Here is a 10,000-nt window from a genome sequence, read left to right on the forward strand (position 1 = left end):
AATAACACAGGACAGGGAAGAGAAACATAAACTAATTAAAGTCATCAATTTAACCAATACAGAACCCAACCCCAACCTTCTCAACTTACTCTCCAAAGGTCTGAAATTCACACCACCCCCCCCCCCCACGTCCAAACTACACGAAATGAAGGAAGACATTACAGAATTTTGTAGAAAATTGCGACTTACTGAGGAACTATTCGACCAGCACAATGAGGATGAGTCACTAGCTAGAAATAAAAGCAACTACAACCCCCCGACGAAAAGGTAGAAATAAAATCCTAGACGAATTCTGTGAGCACATTAAAACTTCCCCTACCAACACTTACACAAACCAAAACCCAAACCAAACCTCAACACGAAAGAGTGGGAAGAATTAACAATTAAAAAAAAAATGAAAGATCTATCACCATTAAAGAGGCCGATAAAGGAAGTGCAGTATTTTAATGGAGACAGAATACTATATCAACTTAGCACTCTCCACCTTGGAAAATGGAACATATTACGAAAAGGCTGAACACTACAATCAACAGAAAATTATGAGAAACTTAAAAACCATGATCAACCCCCACAAAGAAGAACTCACTAACAAAGAATTCAACTTCATCACAATTTCACTAGTAAAACCAGCCTCTTCTACGGTATTCCAAAATTCATAAAAGCGAATTAATAAGTAAGGCATGCAAAGAAGCCACAAACTCTGTAATCAATGTCCCCTCACCAAATGACCTCAAATTGAGACCTATAATAGCAGGTCCCGCTTGCGAAACCCACCGCCTTAGCAACTTCATTGATACCCTTCTCAAGCCATTCCTCAAACACATTAAAAGCTACATAAGGGACGATCTAGATATGCTCAACCACCTCCCCAATACACTTATTGCTGAACAAACCCTGCTAGTAACATTCGATGTAGTCAATCTTTACTCCAACATCCCCCACAACCTAGGAATAGAAGCTATCCAATTCTGGCTGGATAATTACTCCAACGAACTCCCACACCGCATCAAAAAGGAATTTATTTTAGAAGGACTCAAATTCATCTTAGAGAATAATTTCTTCACCTTCAACAACAAATTCTACAGACAGAAATCAGGGACGGCAATGGGAACGAAAACAGCTCCCACTTACGCCAACTTAGTCATGGGATACCTGGAAATCACCCTCTATAATAACGTTCTTAACCAATTTGGCACCACTCTCCACACACACATAGAGAAGAACTGGAAGAGATATCTTGATGACTGCTTCATCCTTTGGCCCGAAACCGTCGAGAAGCTTAACGAATTTCACACTCTTATAAATGGGCTCAACACAAACATATTTTTCACAATGGAATACAGCCCTCAACAAATTCCCTTCCTCGACATCCTCATTAAAATTCACAACAAAAAAATAGAAACAGACATATACTACAAGCCCACAGACTCCAAGCAATACCTCCCTTTCAATTCATGCCACCCTAGACACGTTAAATTAACATTCCCTACAACTTAGCCAAGAAATTTGCACTATAGTCTCCAATACAAACACCCCGTCTCTTACGTCTACAAGAACTCAAGGGCACATTAACAGCAGGGATTACCCCACGTCACTAATTGACAATGGGATCCACGCGCCCTAAAACTCAGCACGCAGGAACTTAGACGCCCTAAACCTGTTACAATCGAAACCCCATACTCTACCATACATATCTACACACAACCCCCTCAACAATGAAGCTTTTGACACCATCCTCCAGAACATTCCTGTATTACAAAAGGACCATAGAATGAACCAAATCCTCCTAACACACGAAATCATAAAGAGCAAAAGGCAACCCAAATCATTGAAAACCATCCTAACAATGCCAAAGTACTGCCAACCACAACAACTAAACCCACAGTAAACAAATGCAATAGACCCAACTGTGGTATATGCATCAACCTAATAGAAGGTCCGGAATTCCTTTTTAAACAAGGACAACGTTTCACACACAGTAAAACACAACTTCACATGCGCATCAGAAAACCTAGTATATGTCTTAACTTGCTCGGCTGTAATGAACACTACATAGGCCAAACAAAAAATAGCCTCCGCCAACGCATGACTGTCCACAGATCCCAAATAAAAATACAGGATATAGAAAATAGCATTTAGTGCACATATTGATACCTGTGCCGCACAACTCCATCCCAATTTTAGAATCTTTCCCCTCTACAAATTTAAAGACAATGCCACTCATATACCCAGCGAATAACCATGGAATCCCACCTTATTAATAAATACAGACCACTTCTAAACAGATGCCTCTAACACGAACCCACACAAACACACTTACACCACTGCACCCACCCTACACACACCTTTACCCAGATTTAACACCATGACACACACAAATATATGGTTTCCCTTCACACATACACATAATTGAATACGGGTGCAAAACATCCAACACTATTTTTTGGAAATGGCTGTAAATATTGACTTCACACAATACGTTGCTTCCCGATACAGGCACAAGGCCAGCAGAACTATAAATATTGAAAATTGTACCCACACACATACACATATATACACGCGCGCGCGCGCCCAAACATACATATAAACACACACCCGCGCGCGCGCGCACCCACATACATACATACAGCTCTCCCTGTTCTAAACGAACTTACTTATCCAGTCAAGCGGAAAATACACTCCCTACTACGCGCTAAAAAGCTATTTAAAATATCCACATGACGTCTACTGACCAGCCTGAACAATAAGAATTTTCAACAACACTATTTTCGAAAATTCTAAACATTCACGTGACCTCTTTATTATGGCCAATAAGAAATTTTAGGCGGGACACTAGCCAAATTTTAACTTCTCTGGAGCCTTTTTTCTTACCCCACACCAACTTCCATTCAAACATTCACGTGACCCCTTCATAATGACCAATCAAAATTTTAGGCGCGAAACCAAGCAAATCCAAAACAACTCTGGAGCCTCTTTTTTTTCACATATAAGAGACAGACTCTAATCTCTCTTTTATATTTTGATAAGCATAACAAATGCGCAACCGGTAAAAAGAACTTTCACCTAATTAAATACTTAAATTACTTCAATTATTTGTCAGCATTTCCTTCTTTTTCATTTCTCCTTTTTTATATATATATATATATATATACATATATAATATATATTATATATATATATATATATATATATATATACTGCGTGTGGTGACAAATTGTCGTCCAAATTACGCAAGGTGCATGTTTTGCAAACATCTTGCTCGTGCAAGTGCTACCAGTAGAAAGCTCCGCATACAGGTATCCAGCACGTGTATGGAGAGATTACTCGCCGTTTCGAGGCCTACTTCTAAGCAGCATTCTCGTGCACCGCCCCATCTCATTGAAGTGAGGCCCGGCTTGCTAGATCAACTGGTTATGAGATATAGTTGAATATTCTTCTAGCCATTACGAATGTAATGATAACTCTGGTTGGTTCTTTCAATGGTTCGTTTGCTATGTTGTTGAGAGCAATTTGCTTCTTTACAGCATTGGAGATAACATTTAGGAACAAATTGTATCTCCATGTATATCTATTCAATGCCAGTGAAGAGTTGGTAGGAATATGTTTCAGTGTTCCGACTGTTCCGCATCTGCATATATCATTTTCTGAGACGTTCTGGTCTTACTTGATTTTTAGGCGATGGCAAGACATCATAAGATGGATGAATCAGAAAATTTAACTTTGATGTAGTCCACCTCCATATCTCACTCCAACATATTTTTCTCTCATTTCGTCATCTGTCTTTGTTGGTCGCATTGGATCAAATAAAGTTTTCTATTCGTTGTTTTCTTTGTTTTGACGCATCATGCTTGCAAACGGTCAGGAACCGATCTGCATCAAATCCAAGTCCCTTTCCACGAATTTGCATTGCACCCACCATATCTCGGTGCGTAAGTGAAGATAGAATATTGTCACTCTATGCTTCTGCTTTCTACTTCATGGCTGATTTTACATCTTGTAGATTGAGACTTATGTACATATCCATCAACTCCCTGATCATGATCACCGCTTGTATTTTTACTAGTTTATTAAATTTTTAACTATTGCGCCAGTGGTAACTGCAACGAGCCTATTTTCTGATAGAGTGCTGAACTGTTCAATATTCAAGGTAGGCCTAACCACATTCTAATGAACACATTACTCTTTCTTTCAATGATTTCAACTCGTGAGAGAGTCACCTCGTTTATTAGAAGTGGCCACGAAAGGCACGGATACAAGCCGAACTGTGAGCACCATTTTTTATATTTACCTTGTATTTTTGAGCTATCGATTGATGTTAACCTATCTTCGGCTTGTTTCAGAATTTGCAACCCGTGACTCCTGACAATGTTCCAGTGTATACACGCCCCAAGCTCTTAACGGATCCTTCCTTCACTGTTGGAATGCTTTCTTCAGCCGTTTTAAACTTAACTTCTTTTTACTTTTGGAGTACCGCCTCGATATAAGAAGAAATACACACCAGAACTTATTCCTTGTAAGCCTCGTACATATGCCGCCTGGGTGTTTTGCCTAACCACTAGGTTACGGTGACGTAAATATACCAAAAGCAGTTGTTAAGCGATGGAGTGGGGAAAAACACAGACACACAGACAGGCAGACACACACACATAAGTATACATGTAATGCTAATCTGTTGCTCACAAGTCAATAGTTAAATTTAAAGCCGCAAAGTATGGCAGCAGCTATGTACGCTTAAACCACTATTTCCTTTTCAAAAGTAAGAGAGAGAGACACACACAGAGTCTGAGATACAGAGAGACAGAAGGAGAGGTTGAGGATGCGGTGGAAAGGAGAAATGATGAGAGAAATGGAGAGACAAAGGCAGAGGCAAAGGATGGGAGGGAGATAGTTAGAAAGTATTGTTTTGAGTGTTATATTTTGAACGAAATTATAAATTTCCCGGTCTTGTCACCTCAGGAGAGATATAAGTTTCGGTCTTGTATTTCGAAAAGCGTGCTTGTAGTCTGACTCAAGTAAATTTATCCATAGAGACTGATAGTAGAAAACACTTTGTAAGTTATTAGAAATGAATTCTTCATGATTTGGGAATGCGAAGATCACGTCAGTAAATTACACTTTATTTGGATATCACGTATTTTACTCAGTTAACGATATGTATCACATTTCAGTAGATAATATTAACAGTTGCGATATCATTTTGGACGCAGGAAATTAACGTGTGATAAAGCTGAGTATAAGAGCTTTAGATGTGTACACATATATTTTTGTACCATTTTAGCTTCAGCATAGGTGCGGTAACGAAATTTCCTTAGTGGGTGGAAACCTAATTGTCCGGGAAGACGTTCAAAGCATTTTCATTGCCCCAACAATATTTTAGAGGATGTGATCTTGCGCTCCTCTCTTCCCTGTTTCCGAGCGTATGAGCGTTAGCCTATATTTGTCAACTATTTAAGAGGAACATTAAAAACCAGTACAGATCACTCAGGGTATGTTGAACAGTTGCTTGTTTTCAGATGGAGCAATAATTCAGGACCTTTATGGTGTTCTTGTTCTTCCCTGATATGGAAATGTCTCAGTGAGTGGTTTATAAAACTGTAAATGCAATATATATATATATATATTATATATATATATATATATATACAAGACAGCTGATAACAATTTCTGCCTATTTTTATATCATGATAACAGGAGAATCAGATTGTAGAACAGATGACAAAATGAAAATATTTAAGATCGAAGCAACTAAAGCGAAAAGGTTATAGTTAAGATAGACAAATGTACGTAAAATCTTCAACGTGTTAAAATATGACTCGTTCTAGCTCAATTCCCCTGTTTACAGCAGTGCTTGGAGAGAAAATGTATAGCATGTGATCGTCGCATTGACCATGACAGAAAAAGTTGTCATGGCGTTAGCTGATCAGAGGCCTACGCAAAGTTCCAGAAAGTGTGTGGAGAGGAGTCCATGAGCCGCACACAATTGTACGAGTGTTTCAGACATTTCCAAGATAGTCGAAAAAATGTCGATATTGACAAACGTTCTGGGAAGCCCGCAACCAATAGAACGGAGAAAATATCATAAATGTGCATGCATCTGTGAGGGAAATGATCAAATCAACATCTGTGTGTTATCAGAGGATGTGCAGATCTTTTACGTTTCAGTTCAGTTCATTCTCAATAAAGAATTTTCTATGAGATGCGTGTTTACTAAATTTGTGGCCAAAGTGCTTTCAGCTGACTAAAAGGTTTTAGTTGCCCAGGATCTCTTTGATTGCGTCAAGATCGATGAAAACGTTTTGAAAACTTTGTGTGGGCGTCTGAGCATGTATCGACAAGATTTTACAAAATTTGATGCAGATTCTTTGCTCAACTTTCTCTCTTATGGTCAATGCAAAGATCATAGTCTGCACATTTTCATTCCAAGCACTACTGTAAACAGGTGAAGTGAGCTATAACGTCAAAACTTAGCGCGCATGTACACGAGATTTCAAGGTCAATCGCTGTCTAGGGACTTTACTCTGCGTGCCTTACCTCCGTAACTATTGCAAAACAAAACAGATACTTATTGATCAAACCACGTATACAGAAATGGATTTAAATGTATCCCAGGCTTTCACTCTCTCGTTTAATATTTATATGTTTGCATGCATGTATGTAAATATGTATGTATACATTATGTAAATATCTATGTATACATGTATGTAAATATTTATGTATGCATGTATATATTTACAAACTCACAACGGTACATATGCTTGACATGTGAAACACCTGATTCTTAGTTAAAAATTGAATGTTTATTTATGAAGTGGTAATTCGCTTAGCTTACCTTTTATGTATATGTCGTAAATAAATAAAAACACTTTGAAGCTCCCATCGTAACTTAAAAGGGAAATTGATGGGCGAGTGGAGTTTAACATGATGTGAGTTAATAAATTTACGTTTAAAATGTAGACAGCAATAATTAATGGAACTTTTGGGCAACAATCTATAGAATAAAATTCATATGAGTCTCGTCATCTGTCTGGAAGAATGAAAAAAATAGATGTTAGCATATATATTGCATAAAATTTTACTTACATGGACACAGTATATACAGAAATATTGGTCAAAGCATAGTTTTAAAAGCTCGAATGTGCAAGATATGCCACACAAGAAGAGTGTAAAGTAAGCGCTCATATTCGCTTCTATACAAATATTCAACATCTGTGTGTGTGTATGTATATATAAGATACGCAATCAAAGATGCAGAAATGGTGTGCTCCGAATGATTTAGGTGACGTAATCCAATGGAAGAGACAGAGATACATGAATTAGCTAACCCACCCAAACTATCAGAAGGACGGAGTAAGGGTCTGTGTGAGCGTGCAGTAAATAGTCAATTGAAAAAGAATACAGGAGAGAAGCAAATAACAATAAGAAAAAATGGCTGTTAGTGATGTATGTGTGTAAGTGTGTGTGTGTGTGTGTGTGTGTGTGTGTGTGTGTGTGTAAGAAGCAAAATGGATTAATAAATCCAGGTCGGTATCTCGAAAACACAGTGTTAAATGAACTCGGTTTCCTATATCAAGTGAGTGAGAAACAGAGAATAACACTGGAAATTGATAGAGAGACAATAAGCTCAGATTTATATTTTGGCAGTGAATTTTACGTTGTAGAATATGTTTAACTATCAGAACGTATTATTGGAATTAGTCGCGACAAAAGCGTAAATGATTAACATCGACTTAAATAGACTTAACCAGCTGATTAATGACGATAATTATTTTGAATGTAGCCAGAACTGAAACATCCATAATATGCAATTTCTACTTCTACTGTATTAAATGAAACTTAATTTGTAGTCTCATTCATTTTGTTCAAACAATGTATGTCAAAATGAAGAAGAATTTCATACACAAACACGTATATGCATACATACATGCTTATACACGTGTGTGTGTATGTGCGTAATGTAATTATGTGCATTTAATTATATAAGCACATCCTGAATCATATATGTGTAGATGAGATTTACAGTAAAACAAAAGATGAAGACAGTTGTATGAACAACAAGCAGGTGTATTAGTTTCACGCTCGGAAAAGTGTGAAAGTATTTTACGTTTCGAGCCTACGCTCTTCAGCAGAAAGGAATAAGAGAACATGAACACAGAGAATAAAAATATAACTTGTGGGTATGGCGGTCGAACATGGCGTATGATTGGACAAAAATAGTTTGAGCTAGGAAGTACAAGTGATCATATATATATATATATGTGTGTGTGTGTGTGTGTGTGTGCGTGTGTGTGTGTGTGTATAGGAGTGGCTATGTGGTAAGTATCTTGCTTACCAACCACATGCTTCTGAGTTCAGACGCAGAGCGTGGCAAATTGGTAAACTCTTTTCTATTTAGCTTCGGCCGACCAAATTCTTCTGAGAGGATTTGGTAGAAGGAAACTGAAAGACGCCCGTCGTAATATATATATATATATATATATATTATATATATATATATAATATATATATATATATATATATATATGTAACCAGTAAAATATAATACAAACATGGACAAGAACATGAAACACACAAGGAGATGACACAAGAACCACAGGACGGATATTCGAAGCCCTCAGTCACACAGTCAAAAACCAGATCATCTTTGCAATTTCGGCTGATTAATCTTGAGATTGCGCCGATCTGGGCAGCCCCCCAAGGGAATCTAAGCCAAGCGCATTAGATCCCTTGAAGAAAGCTTCGAATTTTTACAACACACAGGACAGAAAACGAACGATGTACATGAATAAAAATACAGAATACGTGACAACAATAAGGAAAGCACGAATAAAATACAAAAACGTAAAAAAAAACGGTAAGGATAAAAATAACAAACAAAACAAAACCAGGACGTAGGACAAGGGTCTTTCGACAGGACGAGTTGAGTTGGGGCTGGCTTATGAAGTTGTGCCTAATGGCCGCGGGAGACGAACAAAAACGTGTTGCTTCGACGACTGCTGGAACGAAAAGAGGGCCCAGCAGTGGCTAGCGGTCACGTGAGGACAAAAGACAGGAGAAAGGGACAGATGAAGAGAGAGAGAAGGTGGACGAGGGAGGAGAAGAAAGAGACAGATCGACGGGAATGGAGGTAGGAGAGATAGAGAAACGTAGGAGGGGGACGGATGGAGAGAGAAAGAAAGAAGGGGAATAAGGGAGGGAGAGAGAGAGAGAGAAAGAGACAGATCAAGAGTCGTATCAATGCTAGAGAAAAAATACTTAACGTATAAGGACAAGATTGTAGATACGAAGCCGCCGTTATATATGTAAACAGTAAAAAATAAATACAAACATGGTCAAGAACATGAAACACCAAGGAGACGACACAAGAACCACAGGACGGGATATTCGAAGCCCTCAGTCATCAGTCAAGAACCAGATCATCTTCGCAATTTCGGCTGATTAATCTTGAGATTGCTCCGATCTGGGCAGCCGCCAAGGGAAATCTAAGCCAAGCGCATTAGATCCCTTGGAAGAAAGCTTCGAATGTATACAACACAAGGACAGAAAACGAACGATGTACACGAATAAAAATACAGAATACGTGACAACAATAAGGAAAGCACAAATAAGAATACAAAAACGTAATATATATATTAATATATGTATGTATATGTATAAAAAAAAATATATATGTATATATGTATCTATATGTAAATAAATATATATGTATATATATATATATATATATTTATGTGTTTGTGTTTGTCACCATCACTTGACACCCGATGTTGGTGTGCTTACGTCCACTGTAACTTAGCCGTTGGGTAAAAGAAACTGATATAAGTACCAAGCTTGCAAAAAGTAAATCCTGTGGTCGATTTGTTCAACTAAAGGTGGTGCTCCAGCTGACTACTGTTAAATGACTGAAGCAAGTAAAAGAATAAAAGAATTATATATATATATATATTAATATATATATACACACTTACACACAACTATCTCACTATCAAGATAGATAGTTAGA

This window comes from Octopus sinensis, linkage group LG6 (genome assembly GCF_006345805.1).
Source record: "Octopus sinensis linkage group LG6, ASM634580v1, whole genome shotgun sequence".
Lineage (NCBI taxonomy): Eukaryota > Metazoa > Mollusca > Cephalopoda > Octopoda > Octopodidae > Octopus > Octopus sinensis.